We start from the raw sequence: 27982 nt of genomic DNA, 5'->3' as shown, positions 1-27982 counted from the left end.
TTGCTGACGAGTTTTTCCATAACCCGGTGTTTTACCCTGTGTCTGAGGAGACATGCAGGAGAACGACACCACATGTTGCAATCCCTGCAAAGCACAGTTTTCCCCTCTATTTTTACACACCCTTTTTGTGTACAGACCAAGCAATAGCCGTCGCATTTGTGTCTGTTGGGTTTGTTGTACCCTTGGTAACAGTAGTGACAAACGTACGGTTTTGACAAAAAACCTTTAATGTTAATGATACCGCTGTAATGATTCTGAGATAAATACAGATACAACGGATTTTCTGATTTGGGGTAATCCGTCTCGAACCGTGAGAGGGGTCGTTGGCCCTCTTCTCTGTACAGTATGACAATTTTACGACGTACCACTTTTTCAAATTCACGAATATGACTGAAAGTGACGGAAGTCTGTTCGTCTAAGCCCGCTTTTCTCTGTATTTTTTCAGCCTCCGCCACAGCCTGGTTATCTGTAAATTCAGGATGTAACAGACTTGCTAGGCTAATGGCAAAACATAGTTGATTATTCGAGTTTAATGGATTGTAAAGATAACGAGCTTTTTTTCTGCGGATTTCATGTTCCAAAAGGGTTTCGATTTTTCTTCTTACACCACCTCGAGGGTTATGTATCACCTGGACCATCACCTGTATTTCTTCATCGTTCAATATTTCAACGTTTGATTGTACCAACAGATCTAACACGTCTTGAAAAGCATTCATCACAGCCCCGGCATCGTTTCGAAATGTAAATGAAGTGTGTTGATTTGCACTTTCACCGGATAACTCCAATTGAATGATATCGTCGGGTCTAGCTTCCTTAGTTACCATCTGTGTCAGCTTTTTAAGGCTCCCCAAGACTCCGCGGTAAAATGTGGCGTAATCTGTTACATCGTTGTTTTGAGGAAAAGTTAAAACGCTGGATAGTTGTATATTGTTGAATGTTTCCCTCCTCAAGACATTTACCCCATCACCCCTCTGGGTCTCATTTGAAATTGATTGGTCAGCCGTTGACGGTTGGTTCTGCATGACCCCCACCACCTCCGAAAAATCCAAACATTCCCCCGAGGGTGTCGCCCCTCCCAACACCTCGTGATGCTGTGTAGAGGCTTGTGTGTTTGTGTTTGAATTTAACACATTAATATCATCTTGCAAAGACGGATCATCGTTTGGTTCCCATTCTATCTGGTTGTTTGGATCTAAATGATGATTACAAACGTCTTCATCTTCTACAATAACTACATCTAATTCAGATGGAACTACACCCATTATATTTCTCTAAAGAAAAAAAAGAAAAAATAATTCGAATGGAACAGATATAACAAACCAGTATGTATCAAATCATGTCTGCCATCTTCATGAGAGTGCGAGCCAGTATACGATAGTACTGTTTCAGCCTTCTTCTGTTTCTATCATGTTTGTCGAGCTGGCGGGCGCATCTACGCTTCCTCCTGCGTTTGTTGCCTGTGGAAAAAAAAAAAAAAAAAAAAAAAAAAAAAAATTAATATATACCGGCTTTAACCACATGTGGCGCTGTCATCTCCACTCATGCAAGCATAGCCGGAAACAACCGCCCACCTCCGGAATCAGTCCCCGCCCATTCCCCTTAGGCGCGAAATTCATTTGAGCGAAAGACATTGGAATGAGAGGAGCTCTTTAAAGCTCCTGAGAATCTTAAAAAGCTTACAGAAAACGAGAAAAACTTACAGCGGGTGCCTGTTGGACATTCACCGTCGTTTTCGATGATTTCCCCACGGAGCAAGGATTCGATGTCTGGAGTCTTTGGCGCAATCAAGCCTTCTCCTCTGCCTGGAATGGCCGTTGACGGACCCTCCAGCGTTAAGGGAGACCAGTGAGCAAGAGATGTAAACGGAAAATCTGTAAGTAAATATATGTATATATGTATCGTATACCGCATGTTTTTTTTTCTTGTAAAAATGAGAATTATTTGACTCACCAGACTGCAATTGGGTTAAAGGGATCGCGTTGGTCTCTTCCGGCGAATCCTCTATAAAACAAAATAATGAATACACACAATATCAAATAATTCGAAGGTTTAAACACACCTCGATAATCATCTTCCAACTTTGTAAGATCGATCAAACAAAGTTCTTCGTCTTTCACTTCGTCGTCATCGGCTGTTAAAAAAAAAAAGGTATTACATCGTCGTACACGTGCAATGCTTTTAACGTTTAAATGCTTAAACGGAGTTAAACCATTGTCTAATAATGTGGTAAAAACGGAGGTAATGAAATGAATACAGTAAAAAAAAAAAAATCGGTACTTACACAAAAGGATTGGAGACTCTGTTAGGAGATCCCTTGGTGGTGGGTGAATTTCAACTCGATGTTCGACTGTTTTTAGTTCGAATAAATACTTATTATAGTAACATTAAACAGACGTGTTACAAGGAATGAAAAAAAAAAAAAAAAAGAAATTACCTTTCATTTTGCAAATCGCGGTTACACTGTGTTCTGCTCTAGTTTCTCCATCTGTTTAAATATGTTTTCGTGAGGTATGGAAGTTGTTTCAGACGATCGTAAACATTTAAACTGTCAAATGGGTGGCCAGTTGCTATTCATACGACATTCTCAAGCTTCCATAAAAACTGAACCCTCCTTTGTACCCCAAACTGACCTGTTGTTTCAGACGATCATAAACATTTAAACTGTCAGATGGGAAGTCAGTAAAAACTGAACCCTGCTTTGTCCCCCAAACTGACCTGTTGTTTCAAACGACCGTAAAGACCAGTTGCTACGTGACACTGTGTTCTGCGATAGTTTTTTCCATCTGTTTAAATATGTTTTCGTGAGGTATGGAAGTTGTTTCAGACGATCGTAAACATTTAAACTGTCAGATGGGTGGTCACATGCTGCTCAGATGACATTGCTTTCTTAAAAAACTGAACCCTGCTTTGTTCCCTCGTCAGGTCTTAACGATGTGTGCGTACGAATGTGTGTGTGTGTGTGTGTGTGTGTGTGTGTGTGTGTGTGTGTGTGTGTGTGTGTGTGTGTGTGTGTGTGTGCGTGCGTGTGTGTGTGCGTGTGTGTGTGTGTGCGTGTGTGCGTGTGTGTGCGTGTGTGTGTGTGTGTGTGTGCGTGTCCACCAAAAACTTCCCAATCCACGGTAGATAACGATGAAAATATCGAGAAAGGGCTTCCGTCTCTTCTTTCTTTTAGCTGAAATAAGCAGATATCACCCATTTCGTATCTGAATACAAATCCAAAAGATCCCTCCATCCCTAACCCTTCCAAGTCCCATTTCTCACGCAAAGACTCGGTCGGCGGCATCTGAATACGATTTAGAAACACTCGACTTTTTTGCGGAGCGTCAATGTAAGTTTTATTATTTTTATAAATCGACACAGGCGTTTCACTAATCATGACCGAATCGAACAAAGTCTTTACGCTAACGTATAAAGCTCCAAATAATGACTAAGCCTTACACCGCCCTTTTGTACCCCTCCTCTGCGTGTGTGTGTGTGTGTGTCTGTGTGTGTGCGTGTGTGCGTGTGTGTGCGTGTGTGTGCGTGTGTGTGCGTGTCCACCAAAAACTTCCCAATCCACGGTAGATAACGATGAAAATATCGAGAAAGGGCTTCCGTCTCTTCTTTCTTTTAGCTGAAATAAGCAGATATCCCCCATTTCGTATCTGAATACAAATCCAAAAGATCCCTCCATCCCGTACGCTTCCAAGTCCCATTTCTCACGCAAAGACTCGGTCGGCGGCATCTGAATACGATTTAGAAACACTCGACTTTTTTGCGGAGCGTCAATGTAAGTTTTATTATTTTTATAAATCGACACAGGTGTTTCACTAATCATGACCGAATCGAACAAAGTCTTTACGCTAACGTATAAAGCTCCAAATAATGACTAAGCCTTACACCGCCCTTTTGTACCCCTCCTCTGCGTGTGTGTGTGTGTGTGTCTGTGTGTGTGTGTGTGTGTGTGTGCGTGTGTGCGTGTGTGTGCGTGTGTGTGCGTGTCCACATCTCCACACGTAACATTCCCAGCCATCAATACATCGAAATCTGGAAGTTGTTTCAAACGATCGTAAACATTTAAACTATCAAATATATGGTCACATGCTGCTCAGATGACATTGCTTTCTTAAAAAAACTGAACCCTCCTTTGTTCCCTGTCAGGTCTTAACTCCACCCTCTTCCTGGTTTAACCACTCCCACCGCAGGTCTTAACTCTGCCCTCTTTCTGTTTAAAACTCCACCCTCTTCCTGGTTTAACCACTCCCACCGCAGGTCTTAACTCCACCCTCTTCCGGGTAAGCCACACCCACTTGACCTTGACATTTGAACCTGACCTTTGACTTTGACCTTTGACTTTGACCTTTAACCTTGACCCCTCATAAATCATTTACCTTTGAACTTGACCCCTCATAAATCATTGACCTTTGACCTTGAGGGGTCATAAATCATTGATTTATGAGGGGTCATAAATCACTTTTGACTAAAGGTATCCCCTTAAATTCTCTGGCATCATTCATGCAGTCCACACATTCAATATGGTAAGCTACATTTAATTATAATAAGTAGATGAGAGTACCCTGCCTTCCGCCCGATTGTAGCTGAGATAAGCACCAGTGCCCCGAAAGGGAATAAGCGGTCGAAAATCGATGGATGGAAGTAGATGAGGCAATTGTTCAAAGAATTGCATGTGAATACCCCAAGGCTGAAATTGAACTGAAATGCTGACTGAATGTAGTATCAATGTAAGAATAGTTTGAATGTTGGAATGGTTTAAATGTTGGAAAGTTTTGTCCAGGAAAACCGGAATTTGGTTTGGAACTTGGGAAAGTGTTAGTTTGAATGTCCAGGATGAGTGAATGTGTTGATGTTGGAATGGTTTGAATAGGTTGAAAAATGTGGGAATTGTTCAACTTGGAAAAGTGTCTCTCCGGTGGGTGTTCGGCTGTGTGGAAGGTACGTAGACACAGAAAACTCCCCCACAAGCATGTTTGTGTGATTGACAGAAAGTTTTAAAGTCAATGTCCGGAGGTATTAAAACATTAGTCAATTAATCAAACAAACGGTCAATGTACTTTGCAGTCATAAATACACTGTGTTTATTTGCTGTGGCTCTCAAACTGCATAAATGATAAATGGGTTGTACTTGTATAGCGCTTTTCTACCTTCAAGGTACTCAAAGTACTTTGACACTAGTTCCACATTTACCCATTCACACACTCATTCACACACTGATGGAGGGAGCTGCCATACAAGGCGCCAACCAGCACCCATCAGGAGCAAGGGTGAAGTGTCTTGCTCAGGACACAACGGACGTGACGAGGTTGGTACTAGGTGGGATTTGAACCACGGCCCCTCGGGTTGCGCACGGCCACTCTCCCACTGCGCCACACCGTCCCATACAAAAGGTCTTCTTTTGTTCGTTTGGTCCAAAAGAATAAAAAAACGCTTCCTCAATACGACAAAAATAAAGCGGGTCCGGGGGCCCAAATGTTGCCATTCTTTTGTGACTGTAGGCGTGTAGATCCTTATGTGACATCCTCACATCATGTTCATGAGGAAGCTGAGCTTGTTTCATCCACGACTCCCCTCAGCCGTTTCCACTCCAACATCCATGAGCAGCTAACTTGGCTAACATTAGCAGGTCTGGTGATGCACCGCACGTGACCTACGGTGGCCTAGGATGGACAAACAAGACAATTCTCACAAGACCACAACTATTCTTCTCTGACCTTCCCAAAGTAATAATCTAATCAATAATCACCGAACGCAACAAAAAACAAGGCATATTATTTCAACAATGACTTACAGATTCACAGAATTGGCTAATATAACAAAATCTGCTGTTCACTGCAGAATATCAGGGAAATTGACATAAATGTAAGAGAAATGTTGTCATTGTGAGGAGAAGCAACATTTGTTAGGGAAAATAATGTGTTCTGGACCACTCATTGATCCTCTAAACACGCAACCGTCCCGTCCTTGAGGCGGTCATTGGAAATAGCGACCAAACTACGAAGCTAAAGCTTGCAAAGAAAATCCATACACCCAGAACACATCTCATCTGCTTGTGTTGTTGTGAACGACATCATCCATGTAGGATTAATGTACAAACCGACAGCAGTTGCAACTTGAGTCTCTCTCTCTCTCTCTCTCCTTTTTTTCAAACAGCCTCAAGTCACCTCCACACGTCAAGCTGAGAACAGCGACACACTTCCCCCTTCACAATAGGTTTGACTGTGCTAACAAAATAAAGGCTTCAAAAAAAGCACCTTACACAAACATAATGAACTTATTGATGCATTTACACAGATATTATGCTTTGACCCTAAGTACGGGTCAAAATTGTCCAAAGATGTATTGCACAAATAAATGTGAGAGATTCTGCATTAAATGAAAAAACATGTTATACATTTGTATTTGCCACAAAAAGCACACACTTAAATGGTAGCAAAACAAGAGTAAAAGGTAAAAAAATTTACAAAAAAACCCCAAAACTTTATTGTATTGTTTTTTGATATTGCCATTGCTATTTAAATGTATTTGTAATATTATTTTACTTGTTGTGGTTTATTCGTTACTAAATATATCCGCTTTTTTAAACTATAGTTAAAGTTGAGTTTTGGTGGTAAAATTAATACTGGTGTTTTAATTATTTATAAATTGTGTAATTAATCATGATTACAATATCAATTAAAATGATTATTATTTTTGCCATAATGGTCCAGTCCTGACTGTACCCTTTTTAAACAACAGAGGGTGTAAAACACAATCTATTCTACATGTTTCATTAACTCAAGTTTATCTTTCATACATCTGAAGGATATAAATATCATTCTATGTAGCGCTCAAATTTTAGCGCGGCACCTCGGCAAAAGCATCGACCGCCATTGTCATTTGCTGTAATGCCCCAAAAAATGACCAACATTTACGGCAAGAACATGCCGTGACCGCCCTCGACTTTTTACTTGTTAATGGACGAGGGATGTAACAGTGAACGGTATAATGATCATTTGCAATAATTCCCCACGGTTAGTAACACCATTTAATTTTTTAATAACCGAAAAACTGTCATATATTAATGCATTTTCAGCAACACAGACAGGCGCATGCGCACTAGCGTCGTTTGGCTTGATAATCAAGGCGGACCAACGACACAGACTTTGCCGTGGAGATTTCCCCTCGGAGTAAACGGAGCCCAGCGCTTGGTGAAACCTCATTTTACCTCACTTCCTGCCGTGCATTTAAAGAGACACTGCTGTGTTTGAATGGAGACAGGTGTCGACAATATTGGAGACACTTGTCCCCACACTCAAAGTATACAGCAAAGGAGAAAACTATTTGATGTTTTAAAGCAGGTGATGTGTTGTGAACGTTGTTACAACTTGTTTAGAAAGTCTTTACTTTGTTTAGTTGGATGTTCACTCCTTTATTTAACTGTAAACTGTATCAATGTTCAAATAACATCAATGCTAGGTCAAATGTTTTGTCATAGGTGGTGAAGATTGTTTATTGGATGTGATGCAGGGTTTTTTGTTGCTGGCCAAACTGTTGTACTAAAACACTAGGGAGGCGTTAGAGAAAAACAAAGCTTGTTTATTAGACTTCATCTTCATTAGCCAAAATGCTTTGTGTTTTGTTTTTTAAAGGGGAACATTAACACCAAACCTATGCAAGCGTCAATATACACCTTGATGTTGCATAAAAAAGACCATGTATTTTTTTAACCGATTTCCGAACTCTAAATGGGTGAATTTTGGCAAATTAAACGCCTTTCTGTTTATCGGTCTTTTAGCGATGACGTCAGAACATGACGTCACCGAGGTAACACACCCACCATATTCATTTTCACATTACAAACACCGGGTCTCAGCTCTGTTATTTTCCGTTTTTTTGACTATTTTTTGGAACCTTGAAGACATCATGCCTCGTCGGTGTGTTGTCGGAGGGTGTAACAACACTAACAGGGAGGGATTCAAGTTGCACCACTGGCAAGAAATCTGCCGCCAGGCCCCCATTGAATGTACCAAAGTGTCTTCACATTTTACCGGCGATGCTAAGACAGACATGGCACAGAGATGTATGGATAACCTGCAGATGCATTTGCAACGATTAAGTCAACAAAAACACAAAGGTGAGTTTTGTTGATGTTGTTGACTTATGTGCTAATCAGACATATTTGGTCACGGCATGGCTGCCAGCTAATCGATGCTAACATGCTATTTACGCTAGCTGTATGTACATTTGAAACTAGATACCCACATTTAATGCGAAACAAACACTTACCAATCGACGGATTTAAGTTGCTCCAGTGTGACAAGATGCGAAAGTCAATCAATCAATCAATCAATGTTTATTTATATAGCCCCAAATCACAAATGCCTCAAAGGACTGCACAAATCATTACGACTACAACATCCTCGGAAGAACCCACAAAAGGGCAAGGAAAACTCACACCCAGTGGGCAGGGAGAATTCACATTCAGTGGGACGCCAGTGACAACGCTGACTATGAGAAACCTTGGAGAGGACCTCAGATGTGGGCAACCCCCCCCCCCCTCTAGGGGACCGAAAGCAATGGATGTCGAGCGGGTCTAACATGATACTGTGAAAGTTCAATCCATAGTGGCTCCAAGACAGCAGTGAGAGTCCCGTCCACAGGAAACCATCTCAAGCGGATCAGCAGCATAGAGATGTCCCCAACCGATACAGGCGAGCGGTCCATCCTGGGTCTCGACTCTGGACAGTCAGTACTTCATCCATGGTCATCGGACCGGACCCCCTCCACAAGGGAGGGGGGGACATAGGAGAAAGAAAAGAAGCGGCAGATCAACTGGTCTAAAAAGGAGGTCTATTTAAAGGCTAGAGTATACAGATGAGTTTTAAGATGAGACTTAAATGCTTCTACTGAGGTAGCATCTCGAACTGTTACCGGGAGGGCATTCCAGAGTACTGGAGCCCAAACGGAAAACGCTCTATAGCCCGCAGACTTTTTTTGAGCTCTAGGAATCACTAATAAGCCGGAGTCTTTTGAACGCAGATTTCTTGCCGGGACATACGGTACAATACAATCGGCAAGATAGGCTGGAGCTAGACCGTGTAGTATTTTATACGTAAGTAGTAAAACCTTAAAGTCACATCTTAAGTGCACAGGAAGCCAGTGCAGGTGAGCCAGTACAGGCGTAATATGATCAAACTTTCTTGTTCTTGTCAAAAGTCTAGCAGCCGCATTTTGTACCAACTGTAATCTTTTAATGGTAGACATGGGGAGACCCGAAAATAATACGTTACAGTAATCGAGACGAGACGTAACAAACGCATGGATAATGATCTCGGCGTCTTTAGTGGACAAAATGGAGCGAATTTTAGCGATATTACGGAGATGAAAGAAGGCCGTTTTAGTAACGCTTTTAATGTGTGACTCAAAGGAGAGAGTTGGGTCGAAGATAATACCCAGATTTTTTACAGAGTCACCTTGCTTTATTATTTGGTTGTCAAATGTTAAAGTTGTATTATTAAAGTCCTGATCGTTTGGTCTGCACATTTTACCGGCGATGCTAATAAGGCAGCCATGCTACGGGCCACTTCATTAGGTACACCCACGCTATGGCTGAATAGCGTCAATAGCTATTCGCTCAATAGCTTCAATTTCTTCTTCAATTTCGTTTTCGCTATCTGTCTCCATACTCCGACCATCTGTTTCAATACATGCGTAATCTGTTGAATCGCTTAAGCCGCTGAAATCAGAGTCTGAATCCGAGCTAATGTCGCTATATCTTGCTGTGGTAACCGCCATGTTGTTTGTATTGGCAGGCCTGTATGACGTCACAGGGAAATGGATAGTGGTTTCGAAGATAGCGAAAATAAGGCACTTTAACGCTTTATTTAGGGATATTACGGGACCGGTAAAATTTTGAGAAAAACTTCAAAAAATACAACAAGCCACTGGGAAATGATTTTTATTGTTTTTAACCCTTTTGAAATTGTGATAATGTTCCCCTTTTAATATCAAAAAGTGAACACCAGGTTTTGTTTACATTACTTGTGTTTTTTTCATGTTACTTCAACAATCATTTTGTTAATGTTTTATTGTGTATAGTTAATTTCTATACAACATATTTATGCTCAAACTCAATGAATCTGTCCCGATACATCATTTAAATGATGTACATAATTTTAAAAAACAAACGAACAAAAAAAAAAAAAACCTCTCTGTATCAAAATGTAAAGATAGCGATAAAGGTGTCATGTATTCACACAAAGCTGACAAGATGATGTTATTAAAGAATAAAAAAGACCTAATATTTGTCTATAAATATATGGATAACGTTTATCTATAGTCTTTGTATTAGACATTACAAATGCAATGATGGTATTACGTTCACACCCCAACACTGCTTTACCAACAATCATCAATCATGGTTTCAATAATGATAACAATAATCGTAATTATTACTTTGACCATAATTGGCAGCCATAGATCTCATACATGAACACTAATATATAAACTATATTGATAAAAGTATTTGGCCACCTGCCTTTACTCACATATGAACTTGAAGTGGCATCCCATAGAATTGTCCAAAATGTTTTGGTATCCTGGAGCATTCAAAGTTCCTTCCACTGGAACTAAGGGGCCAAACCCAACTCCTGAAAAATAATCCCACACCATAATTCCTCCTCCACCAAATTTAACTCTCGGCACAATGCAGTCCAAAATGTAACATTGTCCTTGCAACCTCCAAATCCAGACTGGTCCATCAGATTACCAGATGGAAATGCGTGATTCATCAGTCCAAAGAAGGCGTCTCTACTGCTCTAGTGTCCAGTGGCGACGTGCTTTACCCCACTGCATCCCACGCTTTGCATTGGACTTGGTGATGTATGGCTTAGATAAAGCTGCTTGGCCATGGAAATCCATTCCATGAAGCTCTTTGCATACTGTACCTGGTCTAATTGGAAGGTCACATGAAGTTTGGAGCTCTGTAGCAACTGACTGTGCAGAAAGTCTTTGCACTATGCGCTTCAGCATCTGCTGACCCCTCTCTGTCCGTTTACGTGGCCTACCACTTGGTGGCTGAGTTGCTGATGTTCCCAAACTCTTCAGTTTTCTTATATTAAAGTTGAGTTTGGAATATTTAGGAACAGGGAAATTTCACGACTGGATTTGTTGCACAGGTAGCATCCTATGACAGTTCCACGCTGGAAATCTCTGAGATTTCACAAATGTTTGTAGACACAGTCTCCATGCCTAAGTGCTTGATTTTATACACCGGTCCTAGTGATTAGGACACACGATTGTCATTATTTGTATGGGTGGCCAAATACTTTTGGCTAATTATTAAATTATCATATATCCTGTCTTGAAAGAAAATAACGTTTGCCTTGGTGCCATAAAATATGAGCCATCCTTTAGGCAACACTTGTCTTGACCTTAAAAAGTAAAAATTTGAGGCCTGTCTATGATGTGCCTTTTCCCCATCCATCCATTTCTACCGCTTGTCCGTTTTGGGATCATAGGGGGCAGAAGACGGGGTTCATCCCGGAAAATTCCATAAAACCTTTACACTATTTATTTAAATTGGATCCTAATTAAAAATGTTTCCTACAGTTTGTGGCTATTATAAGGCATATTTCCAGAGAATATGCATTTTTACAGCATGTTTTAAAGAGATGGCATTTAAAAAATGACTCCTGGGTATATTATACCCATCATCAATAAGTGAGCGGAATACAGGCACTCTCATTGACTCCATTGTTAGAATTAGGATACTTAAGATTTTGCTAACGTTTGTTTACGACTTAGAATGCATGAAATATAAAAACATTATTGTCTTACATATGGATTGTGAATGATAGGCAAAATAAAAATAAATCAGATCCCCTTTGATATTTTTTCTACATCCTGATACTGTGGTGAAAGTGACAAAAATAAATACATGTCAGGAAAATGCAAATTTAAGCAAAAATTACTGGCAAACTTTTTAAAACCTCGTTAGAGATTGTTGGCGGTAAACCCAGAGAGTCATGTATATGTTGTAAAATGATGTTAGAATTAGCTTTATTATTTGGGGGTAGGGGGCCCCGTCATGGGGCCCGCCCCCGGCCCAGCTCTGACTTGTTCCACCACTGACAGTTTATTGTACAAATGGACTGGGATATGTAACTCATCTTTAGTAGTTACATTCGAAAGAACACCAACAACCACGTGGTTGCAAGACCATGTTACAAGTAGTAGAGGGAATGCATCATCCTCACAAGACAACACAACTTCTTATACACAATATATTAGGGATAGTGTTATTAATCAAATATAAAGTTAGTAAAGATGTGAGAGTAAAAAGTGAACAAACCTGTTCTGTGTAACACAACTTGATGATGTTTCTTATAATAAACATCCGGTAGTTGATGTTGTCGCTCCTTCTCCTCTTTTGTTGGACAAAGTTCCTCCTCATACTTTGCTATCGTTCTTTCGCACATCTTCACACAATCACAACACTTTACTCTCACACTTGATCTCTACTTAGCGATGTGTTGCTAACGTCCGTGTCTCTTTGTTAGCAGCTAATAAGCTAAGCTAACTAACAAGCAAAGATAGCGCGAGAAGCGGCACAGTGCTTCTAGCGCATCGAGACGACTTTATCCTTAAAGGATCAAAGATGTATATTATACGACGTAAATATTTCAAACTGGTGTTGAGAGGCACCTTTTGTGCCGTCTCACCCGGGCCGGGAGCAGGAACACAATTCGAGGAGGCAGGAGTTGAGTCAAGTAGAAGTATTTTATTGAACGCAATCTGCAGAGAGCGGAGATCGTACAGTACACTTGAACAGTAGTACAAGTAAAACCCAAAGCGATCTCATGAGAGTTTGCTGTGCAGCAGCTTGTATACTGTGCCAGTAGTTATCTGATTGGTCAGTCTACTGACTGACGTCTGTTGCTATGTGTCTCGTGTCTAGGGATAATTATGCTGAACTACTCTTGGTTTCCTGTTATGCTCGTTGTTGCTCAAGTATCTGTTTCCTGTATGTGCAGTGTTTGGCTCACTGAGTCAAATTGAGGTCAGGACGTTTCCTGTTTTATTTGGTACACTCTGTACTCTGAGACATGTGGCCTTGTACACTCATTACTGGATAACAAATAATAAGACTGACTTATTAGCGTCTTGCACACGTGACGTTACAACAAGCCAGCTATTCTGCTGTTTTCCGTTTACCCGGAAGCTGGGAATGACGTCACAGCCGAGCGGACGAAGAGGTTGCTCTATATAAGGTATTGCCTGCTGTCACTGTTACCATGCTTTTATTTTCTGTAATATTTATTTCAATAACAATGTGATATAAAACAGTGTCTTTTTTTTCAAAAATAAATTCAAAGTATATCAAACAAAGCTTTAATGATGGGGTTCAGTGGCGCCCCCGTGCGACATTCATTGCAATGACAAGAGTGAATGTGGTAGAAATTGTAGCGATACAACTGCCTGATTTTTTAAATTCACCCACCCACGTGTTTTTATTATTGTTCCCTGTTACTCCTCAATAATTTATTTTCATACAAACATTAATAAAACATTCAAATATCACAGAAGGTGATGTCGCAGGAGCTCTGTCATAAAACAAATTGTAAGTCCAGGAAGTGACGTACATTTCACGCATGCGTGGATCGATCATGTCGTGAATTTATATCCATTTTTAAAAAGTGTGAAACATTTGCTCTCATACACAAAAGTGTCTTTCTTAAAGTGAAATCCAAATTCTAACATTGTGTTAATGATTTAAATTTATCAATTCAATCTTGGAAGACTGTACAAAATAGAAAAAACACTTAATTATATTTATTTGAATAATTTAAGTGGCTCTAAATAAGCATGTTCAAGCATAAGTTTATTTATTGATATTTTTTTTTATTTTAATCTTATTCGAATGGTCTCTCATATTTACTTGTACTTTCTTTAACGGGTTTTGTTTGTAGGAGGATTGGATTTAATGTAATGTATTTTATATTGCTGAGTAAAATAATAAAAAAAAAACATTGACTCATATTGTATTGAAAAGTACCTTAATGTGTCCATACATTGTTAATGTATGTTTAATTGTTCAATAAAAAAATAAAATAAATACTCAGAAGTAGAACTGGTTGGCAAATAAATGCTTATATTAACATGAATAATGTTGAAGTCATATTACATGACATTATATCAATATTTTTATTAAATAAAATTTTAATATTTGGCAAGTAAACAACATGCATTTGCCATACCTAATTGTATTATATCAATTATAACTCAACCCCACACATTACAACTATTTTACACAAACTTAAATTCAATTATAATAATTATTATAATATAATAAGGCATATAACAATGTGTGTTCTGGATCTAAATTAATTCATCGAAAATAGATAGTTAAACAATTAATCTTTTTAGTGAGGTAGCATCTTTTTAACCAGGAAACAAATCTCCTTAAGTGTGCAAATAAAGTGAAGTGAATTATATAGCGCTTTTCTCTAGTGACTCAAAGCGCTTTACATAGTGAAACCAAATATCTAAGTTACATTTAAACCAGTGTGGGTGGCACTGGGAGCACGTGAGTAACGTGTCTTGCCCAAGGACACAACAGCAGTGACTAGGATGGCAGAAGCGGGAATCGTACCCGCAACCCTCAAGCTGCTGGCACAGCCACTCTACCAACCGAGCTATACCGCCCCATAAAGGATTGCATATTACTTGTATTACATTTGAATTGAACCTTATTGACCTTATTAACAAGATTCTGTCAGAAAATGTGCCGAGTATGAAAAATGTAAATTTGAATTTGTGTACGGGATGTAGAATGACAATGATCTCGACCCGCCATAAAAAAAAACCCCAGGAAGATTGGAGCATGTGGAAGGAAGTTACGACTGTTATAATGTTCCACCACAAGGGGGAGATGTTGGTGTCGATATCAATGACTACTCATAATCAGACCCAGACCTAAAGGCCTCATATCAGTTTGCAAGGAGATCCCATCATCTAAAGAGAAGTAAAGACAATTTGATGGTTGATGGCGAGGGGCAGTTTTGGCCGCCAGGCTCCGCCCACCACCAATGGTACTGACCCATTCTGCACGACAGGGTGTCATCATCATCATTTGTACCAACTCTGACTACAATCTAAGTTTGTGAAGCCAAGTTAAAAATGTGGAAAGTTCTGTGGCGAGCCATCAGGTCAAAGTTTGGTCAAAGTCCCGAGGAGGAGTTTGTTCAAGTACAACCCCTTTTTGGCTTAAAACATGGCTGACGGAAACCATAGTGGCCGACTTCCTTTTGGCTTTCAAATATGGGTTCTTGAGACTTTTACGTTCTTCCTGTCATGATAGACGCCACTGGCGATTTCCGTGGCGATGCGTGAATCTGGGGCGGGGGGCACAATTTTTCACATTTTCAAGAGTTAATATTTGATGTTTGACTTCGGGGCTCCTGAAGTGTCTGATTTTTTGCTTGCAAGATTTGGAGAACTTTGGTGCCTAGTAGGACGCTGAAAAATGTGATCCAAGAGGATCATTTTTCTTTCAAAGATTGAAGTCAAAGAGTTGATTTCCAGTCCTGCAAGGCTCTCAGCAGCACACTTTGTTTGTCCAGCTGCTTCTTACGAGAGAACCTTTCCTCACACACGCTGCACATTCTATCACATTCTGGAACTATCCTTTAGCCACGCCCCCTCGGCTAATATACTTCCAGTGTTGTGACCTCTGTTTACAATTTGTCAGCTCCAAAATATACCTTCTCACTGGCTACTCGGCAGTGGCGGAGCTAGACTTTTATCCTTGGGGTAGCCAGGGCTATTTCAGGGGGTCCACAGACTATAACAATAAAATTTTTTCTTGACTTATCAATTGCAATCGGCGCGGCAAATGTTGAAATGTACATACTAAGCACATAGGAGATGAGATTTATGTATATATTGTGTATTGGGACGGCGTGGCGCAGTGGGAGAGTGGCCGTGTGCAAAGCGAGGGTCCCTGGTTCAATTCCCACCTAGTACCAACTTTGTCACGTCCGTTGTGTCCTGAGCAAGACACTTCACCCTTGCTCCTGATGGGTGCTGGTTGGCGCCTTGCATGGCAGGTCCCTCCATCAGTGTGTGAATGTGTGTATGAATGGGTAAATGTGGAAGTAGTGTCAAAGCGCTTTGAGTACCTTGAAGGTAGAAAAGCGCTATACAAGTACAACCCATTTATCATTTATTTATTTATATAATTTGCAGTTTATTAACAATGCAGAAAATGTAAAACACAACTTGGCAACTTAATTACTGAACTGAGCATGTGACTGTTTCTGTTTATGCTCTGACCTGGCGAAGATGGGCTGTGCTGTGTTGTGAGTTCTCTCTCCCGACTAGTTCCAGGAAGGGAGCTGCCATCTTTTTCTTCTGTGTTTAATGGAACTACATTGTATAAAAATTAAAATATTAGTGTAAGCAAAATTAACAAACAACCACCATCAAAAAAACAACACACATCAGTAACCAACATTTCAGAATATCTAAAAATAAACTTAGGGGTTCCTACACATTTGAAATTTCCAGACCCTAATTCCCAGACTTCTCAGTAAAAAAAAATAATCTAAAAAAGAATCCAATAATTCGTGACATTTGAAATGAGTATATCATGTGAATAAATTATGCAATTCATCATGGAAATCATTTGTTATCGTTATTGAATTTGTAAGCCATTAAGTCACCAAATTATTTCCAGAAGATTGTAGATAGGTAGTGTATGCAAAATAATTAACCCACAAATCTTAAAATAACCCAGATAAGTATAAATATATTTCCATACAATTGTTTCCATCTTCTATATTACTACAGACCTGGAAATGTAGCAAATCCAAACTCTCCATACTAGCGTAGGAACCCTGTAACTTCAAATTACTTAAGTGAGCATGTGACTGCTTCTATGCTCTGACCTGGTGATGATGGGCTGTGTGCATCACATTCTCTCTCCTCCTGACTCGTCCCAGGATGGGAGCTGCCAGGACTGCTGGCAGACCTGAATCCTGGCTGTTTGTCTGCCTCATCTTTTCCTGACCCTGACTCGCTTCTTTTTAAAAAGAGGTCATAAATCTTCTCCCCCTGCCTTTTCATTCTCAACTGACCCTGCTATGAAAAAATAAGCCAGTCTTGTTAACGTTACTCCTGGCATCACTTACAATCACAGAGTGTTATTAAATCTCCACTTCAAGCCTAAAACATGTCTGGGCAAATAAACCACTATAGACCTAAGTTTAATATTCAGACTTTTCAGTTAGTTGGCAGCAGGCTAACTACCGTGTGAACGTTACGTTACAACAGAGCATGAAACAGCTAGCTGACCGGCTGATTCTCCGCTAGGTTCATTCCTCTAGAACAGTGGTTCTCAAACTTTTTTCGGTGATGTACCCCCTGTGAACATTTTTTTAATTCAAGTACCCCCTAATCCAGGGGTCGGGAAACTTTTTGGCTGAGAGAGCCATGAAAGCCAAATATTTCAAAATGTATTTCCGTGAGAGCCATATAACATTTTTAACACTGAATACAACTAAATGCGTGCATTTTTAAGTAAGACCAACATTTTTAGAGTATAGTAAGTTTCTTATTATTTTTAATAAAATGGTTATTCTGAAAGTTAACCAATAATAAGTATAATACTTCTTACTATTAATGCGACATCTTGAACTTGGTGCGATAGAAAACGGATGGTTGGATTAAAATGCATGAGAATCTTTTATATCTTGAAGGTTATTTTTAACACTGTGATTACCAGCGGAATTATTAATTACTTATCGTGTTAAGCAATGTCAGCTAAGATTTATCTGAGAGCCAGATGCAGTCATCAAAAGAGCCACATCTGGCTCTAGAGCCATAGGTTCCCTACCCCTGCACCAATCAGAGCAAAGCATTTTTGGTTAAAAAAAATAGGTACAGAGGTAAGATACAGCACTATGTCATCAGTTTCTGATTTATTAAATTATATAAGAGTGCAAAATATTGCTCATGTGTTGTGGTTTTTCTTGATCTAGTTTGAAAAAAAAAAGATATAAAAATAACCAAAAACTTGTTGAAAAATAAACAAGTGTTCAATTATAAATAAAGATTTCTACGCATAGAAGTAATCATCAACTTAAAGTGCCCTCTTTAGGGATTGTAATAGAGATCCATCTGGATTCATCAACTTAATTCTAAACATTTTTTCACAAAAAAAAAGAAATCTTTAACAGCAATATTTATGGGACATGTCCGCAAAAAATCTAGCTGTCAACACTGACTATTGCATTGTTGCATTTCTTTTCACAGTTTATGAACTTACATTCATATTTTGTTGAAGTAATATTCAATAAATACATTTATAAAGGATTTTTGAATTGTTGCTATTTTTAGAATATTTTCAAAAAAATCTCACATACCCCTTGGCATACCTTCAAGTACCCCCAGGGGTACGCGTACCCCCATTTGAGAACCACTGCTCTAGAATCATTGGAGAAACACGTAAATACAAATAGCGACCCAAATGAGACGTTAGCGGCTGTTGGAAACAAGACGCCATGAGATGTAACATTAACGTTTGCTTGATGCCGTGGCTCTCTGCTTGTAGAAAAAAAAAACTTCTATCTACAAAAGTTATTTTAAACAGTGACTCATTAGGACACCACCGCAAAACTTACTTTACGACGAGAAGGTTATCCTTCTTTTTCTTTGTAACTTCGTTGATCGCCGGCTCTCCGGTCTCCAGCAACGATAATTGACTCCAGTTTAAATCTTGCTCTTCTTCAGTGAGGATTATTCTTCTCCTCCCCTAATGAGCGTGGCTCGCAAGGCTTTGTGGTACATAGCGCCAACTACTGTACAGGAGGGACTTAGCAGTCAATAGGCTTCACTGATTTAAAAATGCAACTGGCTCCTTCCGACAAGACGTGCGGTGCTGCGATATGTCAATCATCTGGGGTGGCACCTGGGGGGTCCAATCACATTTCAGGGGGGTCCAGTGCTACCCCGGCCTCCCCTTTAGCTCCGCCCCTGCTACTCGGGCTGTGAATCTTTGGCTTCCACACGATTCCATTCAGAACACATTCTCCATTCTAAAGCAATTCTTGGGTGCCAGTTCTTTGCTGAACTACATCCCTCCATAAAATAGACAAACAGCTCTGATAATACTTGATAAGAACCAATAAAATATATAATGAATCTACTCAGGTCACATAGTTTATTAGAAGGATAATGAAGTTGGATAAATGAGTTATAATTGCAATAGTCTTGCAGACAACAGAAAAAGAAAACCTATATTTATGTGGCTGAAGGAAGAAAAAAAAGATACATTTTTGTCTTAAAGACACGCATTCAACACATTTAGATGCAGAAAAATGGAAAAAAGAATGGGATGCTCCGATTTCCCGTGGTATACTATTCCCATGTATTGAACTTTGGGCTAAATACTTATTGCTATTTGGGAAAGTTTGTCACCTTCTGTAATTACAACTTAAGCTTTGCAGCACGTTCAGCTTTTGAAGGAGTTATCACCAACAAAGTTCTAGGTAACTTGTGTTACTTTTCCGAAAAAGTCGCTGAAACTCCTTTCATCCAATCACAAAATATTGTCTCTCACCTGAGCCACGCTAGCAAACGTTGTTAGCTTACGAGGGTCAATGAGCTAGCAGCATCTTTCTGAGGAACATAGGGAAAAGTTATACTTAGAGTTAATGGTGTGGACTGTAGCGGCGGAAGTGCACTTTAAAGTGCAGCATGCACACACAATCTCACCTACTAAGAGAGAAGCCGCCATGTTGGTGTCCTATTTCAATGTCCTTCATACAGCAGCAGCATTAGCAGCAGCACCCGCACCACAGCTGTGCTTTATTTCTACATTCATCTTCACACTCGGCCAGATATAGATTTAGATTTAAGACTTGGATTTAGATTTTAAATTTAGTTTTAAATTTAGCGCTCAAAATTAGATTTAAGATTTAGATTTAACATTTAGCACTCACATTTAGATTTATATTTAAAATTAGGTTTAGATTTAACATTTAGCACTCACATTTAGATTTAGATTTAAGATGTAGGTTTAGTTTTAACATTTAGCGCTCAGATTTAGATTCAGATTTAAGATTTAGGTAAAGATTTAAGATTTAGGTTTAGATTTAACACCAAATGCTCACATTTAACATTTAGCGCTCACATTTAGATATAGATTTATTTTGATAATTTTGCACTCAAATTTAGATATACATTTAGATTTAAAATACAGATTTAGATTGAATGTTTAGCACTCACATTTAGAAAATAATTTAGGTTTAACATGTAGGTTTAGATTTAAGATTTAGGTCTAGTTTTAATATTTAGTGGTCACATTTAGATTTAAGATTTAAGTTTGGATTTAAGATTTAGGATTAATCTACCAGATATTCACATTCAGGTATACATTCAAGATTTGGGTTTGGATTTAACATTTAGATTTACATTTAAGATTTTGGTTTAGTTTTAACATTTAGCGCTCAGATTTAGATTGAGATTTAAGATTTAGGTTAAGATTTAAGATTTAGGTTTAGATTTAACATTAAGCGCTCACATTTAACCTTTAGCGCTCATATTTAGATGTAGATTTAAGATTTGGGTTTAAATATAACATTTGGATTTAGATTTAAGATTTAGCACTCATGTTTGGATAATAATTTAGTTTTAATATTTAGGTTTACATTTAAGATTTAGGTTTAATTTTAATATTTAGCGCTCACATTTTGATTTAAGATTTAGGTTTAGATTCAACATTCAGCACTCACACTTGGCTTTAGATTCGAGAATTGGGTTTAGATTTCACATTTAGATTTAGATTTAAGATTTAGGTTTAGTTTTAACATTTAGCGCTCAGATTTAGATCCAGATTTAAGATTTAGGTTAAGATTTAAGATTTAAGATTTAGGTTTAAATTTAACATGTAGCGCTCACATTTAGATATAGATTTAGATAGAAAATTTAGATTTATATTGAAAATTCAGCACTCACATTTAGATATAGATTAAGATTTAAGATTTAGATTTAGATTGAAGATTCAGTATTCCCATTCAGATATAGATATAGATTTAAGATTTTGATTTAAATGTATACTTAGATTGACAATTTAGCACTCACATTTAGATAATAATTTAGTTTTAACAAGTAGGTTTAAATTTAAGATTTAGGTTTAGTTTTAACATTTAGCGCTCACATTCAAGATTTATGTTTCGATTTAAAATTTAGATTTAGATTTAGGTTTAGTTGTAACATTTAGCGCTCAGTTTTGGATTTAAGATTTAGGTTAAGATTTGAAATGTAGATTATTATTAAAGATTTAGGTTTAGATTAAACATTTAGATATAATATTCAGAATCTACATTTAAATGTGATGAAAATTAGCTAAATGTGAGAAAAGTGAGTGGAATCTGAGAAATATATCTGCTAAAAAAGTTAGACTGAACTTTTACATTCGGCACCCTATAATCACTTTTAATAAACCTTTTTCTAAACTTCTAAAATGATATTTCTCTAAGTTAGGGCAGCTTAGAAAGAGTGATTTAAATGTAAAGTTAAGCCCAAAATGAATGGTCATTTGTTTTGATGGACTTACAATTCCACAAAATCTAAGTAAGGACAAAGCATTGCTTTTAATGTCATACAGTATTAGTTTTTACAGTGTTAGTACATGAATATAGCCCATGTGACATACTCCGCTGCAGTAGGTGGCAGTATGCACCTTTCATGTCATTGCTGCAAGCTGCAGTTAAACTGAAGGAAAATTGCTCGAAGGTTCTTTGATGTCAAAAAGCTCCTACTTCAAAGCATTTGTGTTTTCTTTTTTGTCAGATCCAAGTTTTATTGCTCCACTGAATAAATGCATCACTATGGCTGCCAATATATATATATATATCTATGTTCCCATCCTCACCTATGGTCCTGAGCTTTGGGTTACGACAGAAAGGACAAGATCACGGGTACAAGCGGCCCAAATGAGTTTCTTCCGCCGGGTGGCGGGGCTCTTCCTTAGAGATAGGGTGAGAACCTTTGTCATCCGGGAGGAGCTCAATATAAAGCCGCTGCGGTGTTTTGGACACGTCCTACCGGTAGAAGGCCACGGGGAAGACCCGGGACACATTGGGTAGACTATGTCTCCAACCTAGCCTGGGAACGCCTTGCGATCCACCAGGAAGAGCTGGACGAAGTGGCTGGGGAGAGGAAAGTCTGGGCTTCCCTGCTTGGGCTGCTTCCCCCGTGACCCGACCTTGGATAAGCGGAAGAAGATGGATGGATGGATGGATGGATTCTGCTTTCATGGATGAATGTTTGCCTTTTAGACATTGTTTTAACATTATCTGATTTTTTTACAGACTGTTCCTTGGGACCGAATATATTGAAAACCTTTCAATGTCATTGCTCATTCTGGCATGTGTATAAGTGGCATTATGATCAGTAATGTAAATGCATGTGCTGTCAGTCATGTTATGTTACTGATACATGCTAGTGGATTATACTTTTATAGTATTACTTGGCTATAAAAAGCTGAATGAGGTCTTATTAGTTTGAGTGCACATGTGTGTTACTCTGTGCGTTGTTTGAGTGCTAATATTATAATTGTTATTAAAAACACTTGGTATTGCGTCTAACTTTTTTCTATGCTATTAAATGTTTTCATTTAGTAGCACCAGTGCCCGAGTGAAAAAGCTAAGCGTACATCCCCAGTTATCATTGAATGTATATTCTACAACAACATGACTACAAATTATTAGTTTCAAGCATGAACGCCTAACTAATTCCTAACCATTTTTATTCAATATAATTAGTCATTGTAAAACATTTTTAAAATATGTATACATTCTGTTAAACCACAAGCGGTAAAATAAGCAAACCGGTGATGATCTAGTTATATTTATGTGTAAAAAAAAAAAAAAAAAAAGTAACTTTAAGCTTGCTGTCATTTTGATTTGCTAAACTACCTCTGTAACAAAGCCTAAAAATATTTTCTGTGGATTATCCATGTTCTTCTTTAGTTACATTACTCTGTTCCATGAATCTTCTTTCATTTGCATGCCAGATTGTTTACTTTCACTTGACAAGGCTACTTCACTCACTTCAATTTTACCAAATGTCATTGTATTGTAAACAATCAAATAGAGAGTTAGTAAAGATGTGAGAGTGAGAAATAAACAAACCTGTTCTGTGTAACACAACTTGATGTTTCTTGAAAACAGCGTCCAGTAGTCGATTGTTCTCCTTTTTTGTTTTAGAAAGTTCCGCCTAGTATTCTGCTGTCATTTTTTTCTAACACTACAAATACTTCTTCAACGGCAGCAGTTTGTCGCTGATCCACCAACGCTCTCAGCATTTGTAATGTAGACATTTTCATACAATCCCAACACTTTACTCTCATAATTGATCTCTACTTAGCGATGTGTTGATAACTTCTGTGTCTTCTGTTGGCAGCTAACAAGCTAAGATAACTACAGAGCTAAGCTAACAAACAAACGAGAAATTTTTGTCATTGAATAAATAATTAAATATGTATTTTATATGACATTAATATTTATATACAGTATATATATATATATATATATATATATATATATATATATATATATATATATATATATATATATATATATATATATATATATATATATACTATATATGGCACCTAATAGCAGTATAATTAGTAAAATATAGTATTTGACACATTTCATTTTGTAATACTTGGTAGGTAAAAATAAAGAAAATACATTATAATATAATATGATACAATATGAAATCTATGCATCCATTTTCTACCAATCATCCCTCTCAGCGTCGCAGTGGGGCAGGAGCCTATCCCAGCTGCACTCGGGTGGAACGCCTTTCACCCACTCAGGACACTTTAGTGTTGCCAATCAACCTATCTCCAGGCACATGTCTGTGACGGTGGGAAGAAGCCGGAGCACCCGGAGAGAAACAATAGAACATAATATATGTTAATAATATAATATAGAGTTCAACTATGTGAACTCACATATTTAACTGTAATGTACTTCTGCTAATCTATTAACCCTGCAACTCTGGGCCAGTGTCCAGTCCGCATGGATGAGCGAGGATGCGTCCAAGGAGACCGAGGTGTCCAATACCTGCTCATTCAGCCAAGACACAGTGAAGCTTGTCCTTCCCGGCGCTCTGTGCCAGCTCCACAACCCTGTCTCTTCATCTGCATCTCCTCCAGTCTCTCCAAATGGACTCTGGTGTGGCAGAGACCCAGCAGCTGGTCTCCGATAGGCAGATCCAGAAAATCACAAAAAAGCACCACAGAAGTCACGAAAGTGCTACCCCTTGTCACACAGTCCTGAAGGGTCCCCAAGCAAAACGCAAAAACCCCCACATGAAAACAAGAGGGAAACAGCAGGAACAGAAAAGGATGACACAAGAGCACAGAGCTCCTGTCACCAGCAGCCACTACAGCGACGCCATCTTAATGAAATACTTGTTTTTTTAATAATTTATGTATAAAAAAGAATATCTTACCCTGGACTAAAAGGGAACAAGAATATGAAAAGGAATAAGATGCTTTGTGATTGTGTGAAAATGTGCGAAAGAACGATAGAAAAGTACGGGGAAGAGTTTTCTCCAACAAAAGAGGAGAAGGAGCGACCACATCAACTACTGGATGTTTATTATAAGAAACATCATCAAGTTGTGTTACACAAAACAGGTTTGTTCACTTCTTACTCTCACATATTTACTAACTTTATATTTCATTATTTACTCTATTCGTAAATATATTGTGTATAAAAACTTTGGTTGCCTCGTGAGGATGATGTACATACGGTCGTGGTCAAAAGTTTACATACACTTGTAAAGAACATAATGTCATGGCTGTCTTGAGTTTCCAATAATTTCTACAACTCTTATTTTTTTGTGATAGAGTGATTGGAGCACATACTTGTTGGTCACAAAAACATTCATGAAGTTTGCTTCTTTTATGAATTTATCATGGGTTTACTGAAAATGTGACCAAATATGCTGGGTCAAAAGTATAAATATGGCAATGTTATATATAGTATATATACAGCAATTTTAGTGTATATACATCAATGTTAGTATATATACAGCAATGACGGTGGGCACTGTGTTTCTAGTATATAAGGGCCTCACATAAACCTCACCTCCAAACATATTGCTGGGTATTGTGGCCAAACAGCTCAATTTTTTTTTCATCTGACATCACATGGACAAAGAAAAGACCTTCTGGAGTAAAGTTATGTGGTCAGATGAATCCAAAATTGAGCTGTTTGGCTTCAATACCCAGCAATATGTTTGGAGGAGAAGAGTTGAGGCCTTTAATCCCAGGAACACCATTCCAACCGTCAAGCATGGTGGTGATAGTATTATGCTCTGGGTCTGTTTTGCTGCCAATGGAACTGCTACTTTAAATGTCACAATGAAAAAGGAAGAGTGCCTCCAAATTTTTCAGGACAACATAAAATCATCAGCCCGGAGGTTGGGTTTTGGGCGCAGTTGGGTGTTCCAACAAGACAATGACCCTAAACATACGTCAAAAGGGGTAAAGGAATGGCTAAATCAGGCTAGAATTAAGGTTTTAGAATGGCATTCCCAAAGTCCTGACTTAAATGTTTGGACAATGCTGACATGCTCTGTCTTAGCATGTCAGCAGCATCCCCCATCTTGTCATTGATGATGATAAGATGTTGATCCTCTTTGGTCCTACATATCATTACCAAACTTTTTGTCAAACTTGACTCCATAGTCTGGGCGTACATTAAAAAGCTGGTGGAACCATGCACTATTGGGAGATATAATGGCCAAATCATCAGCGTACATAAAATGGTTGATTAAGGTGTTCCCCATGATGCATCCGGTTCTGCATTCTCCCACTGCCTTGACGGGTCATCCATATGCGGGCTACATAGGCCTGGTGATAGAAGCCCACCCTGCCGTACCCCATTGCCAACTCTAAAGGGAAAGGAGAAACTGCTCCCCCATTTTACCTGCTTTGTCTGCCTGTCGTACCAATATGCCAGAATATACCCAGAACACCCCAATGCTTCACATCTGAGTTTGAGATGGTTGACTCTGTCAAATGCCTTAGATGCATCAATAAACCCTACCAACAATGTAGAACCCTGAGCTCTGTATTATTCTACTGCTTCTTTTAAAGCATAAATACGCAAGTCAGTGCTGTACTTGCTCTTAAAGTGAAGTGAATTATATTTATATAGCGCTTTTCTCAAATGACTCAAAGCGCTTTACATAGTGAAACCCAATATCTAAGTTACATTTAAACCAGTGTGGGTGGCACTGGGAGCAGGTGGGTAAAGTGTCTTGCCCAAGGACACAACGGCAGTGGCTAGGATGTCGGAAGCGGGAATCGAACCTGCAACCCTAAAGTTGCTGGCATGGCCACTCTACCAACCGAGCTATGCCGCCCCAACCAAGCCAAATTGCTTGTCTGCAGTGCAAATAAGATCCCCAACTCTGTATATTATCACACTTTCCAGTACTTTAGATAGCATGCTGGCTCGGGCGATAGGTTGATAATTGTCCATAGTCCCTACCAGAGGTGGGTAGAGTTGCCAGAAATTGTACTCAAGTAAGAGTACTGTTACTTTAGAAATGTATTACTCAAGTAAAAGTAAAGAGTAGTCACACAAATATTTACTTGAGTAAAAGTAAAAAGTGTGTTGTGAAAAAACTACTCAAGTACTGAGTAAATGATGAGTAAACTGTTTGTTTAATGATGACGGCAACAAATAATGCACAAAAACATAAAAATAGCAATGAGCAAATTCAGAGCCAGGCACATCTTTTAAGCAACTAAAACAATAATATATATTAAATAATAATACATTAAAATAAAAAACATTTAGGCAAATTGAGACACAATAACAGCACCATAGGCTCAGTAGGCATTGATTGATTGACTGATTGAAACTTGTATTAGTAGATTGCACAGTACAGTACATATTCCGTTCAATTGACCACTAAATGGTAACACCCCAATAAGTTTTTCAACGTTAATTAATTACTTAATAAATTACCAGGTCAAGGTAATCTACCTCATATATACATATACATACACACACATCATACATATATATACATATATATATATATATATATATATATAATATATATATATATATATATATATATATATATATATATATATATATATATATATATATATATATATATATATATATATATATATATATATATGTATATATGATGTTTCCACCCCATGCTTCACAGTAGGTATGGTGTTCTTGGAATGCACACACACACATATACAGGCATGGAATTTTTGCTTTTTACGGTCAAGGCAAGTGTTGCCTTAAAGGAGGGCTCATATTTTAAGGCACCAAGGCAAATATTATTTTCTTTCGAAGCAGGGGCTCAGAAGCGCATATAAGTTAACTTTTTAATATCGATATAAAATACAAAGCTGTTTGGCTAATGAAGATTAAGTCTAATAAACAAGCTTTATTCTTCAACAGCAACCACGTACTTCTGTGCAACTGTTTGGCCAACAAAAAAAAAAGGGGGGATACCTCTCACATCTAACACTGAGAACTCAGCCAGCGATTAGTTTGATGAGATGACAAAACATTTTAGCTAGTATTGATGTTTTTGGAACACTATCAAAGAAAGTAGTTAAATTAAATAAGAAGTGAGCATCCCCGTAAACAAACTACAGACTTTATAAACAAGTTGTGACAACGTTCCCGACACATCGCCTGCTGCATGCTAACTCTCAGTCCCAGCAGCTGACGGAAGGACGCTATCTACATGTTTAAAATGAAACTTCAACATCAAATATTGTTCTCCTCTAACAGCTTTGCGCTCTTAATCACACACCAACACTCCACAGAAGTAGAAGAAATTGAAATTAATTGAAACTAAGAGATCGATTCCGTAAGCTCGGAGGGAACATTTTCAAAGCAAAGTCCATGAAGTCACCGCCGTGTCTCACGAACCA

At 38.4% G+C, this 27982-nt stretch overlaps 1 protein-coding gene and 1 long non-coding RNA gene across 2 annotated transcripts in view; one reads left to right on the top strand and one right to left on the bottom strand.

Moving 5' to 3' along the window:
* Positions 1-27982, top strand: part of LOC133545407 (oocyte zinc finger protein XlCOF6.1-like) — a 235001-nt gene that overhangs the window by 88229 nt on the left and 118790 nt on the right. The gene's annotated exons all lie outside the window — the stretch shown is intronic.
* LOC133545230 (uncharacterized) lies at positions 1960-2988 on the bottom strand. The gene is made up of 3 exons (XR_009804764.1): positions 2282-2988; positions 2060-2131; positions 1960-2001 (listed from the first exon to the last, which is right to left on the bottom strand). It is a non-coding gene; the product is annotated as an uncharacterized LOC133545230 (long non-coding RNA).

Source organism: Nerophis ophidion, linkage group LG28 (genome assembly GCF_033978795.1).
Source record: "Nerophis ophidion isolate RoL-2023_Sa linkage group LG28, RoL_Noph_v1.0, whole genome shotgun sequence".
Lineage (NCBI taxonomy): Eukaryota > Metazoa > Chordata > Actinopteri > Syngnathiformes > Syngnathidae > Nerophis > Nerophis ophidion.
The sequence above is the reverse complement of the archived record's forward strand: the minus strand, read 5'-3'. Positions and strand labels throughout refer to the sequence as shown.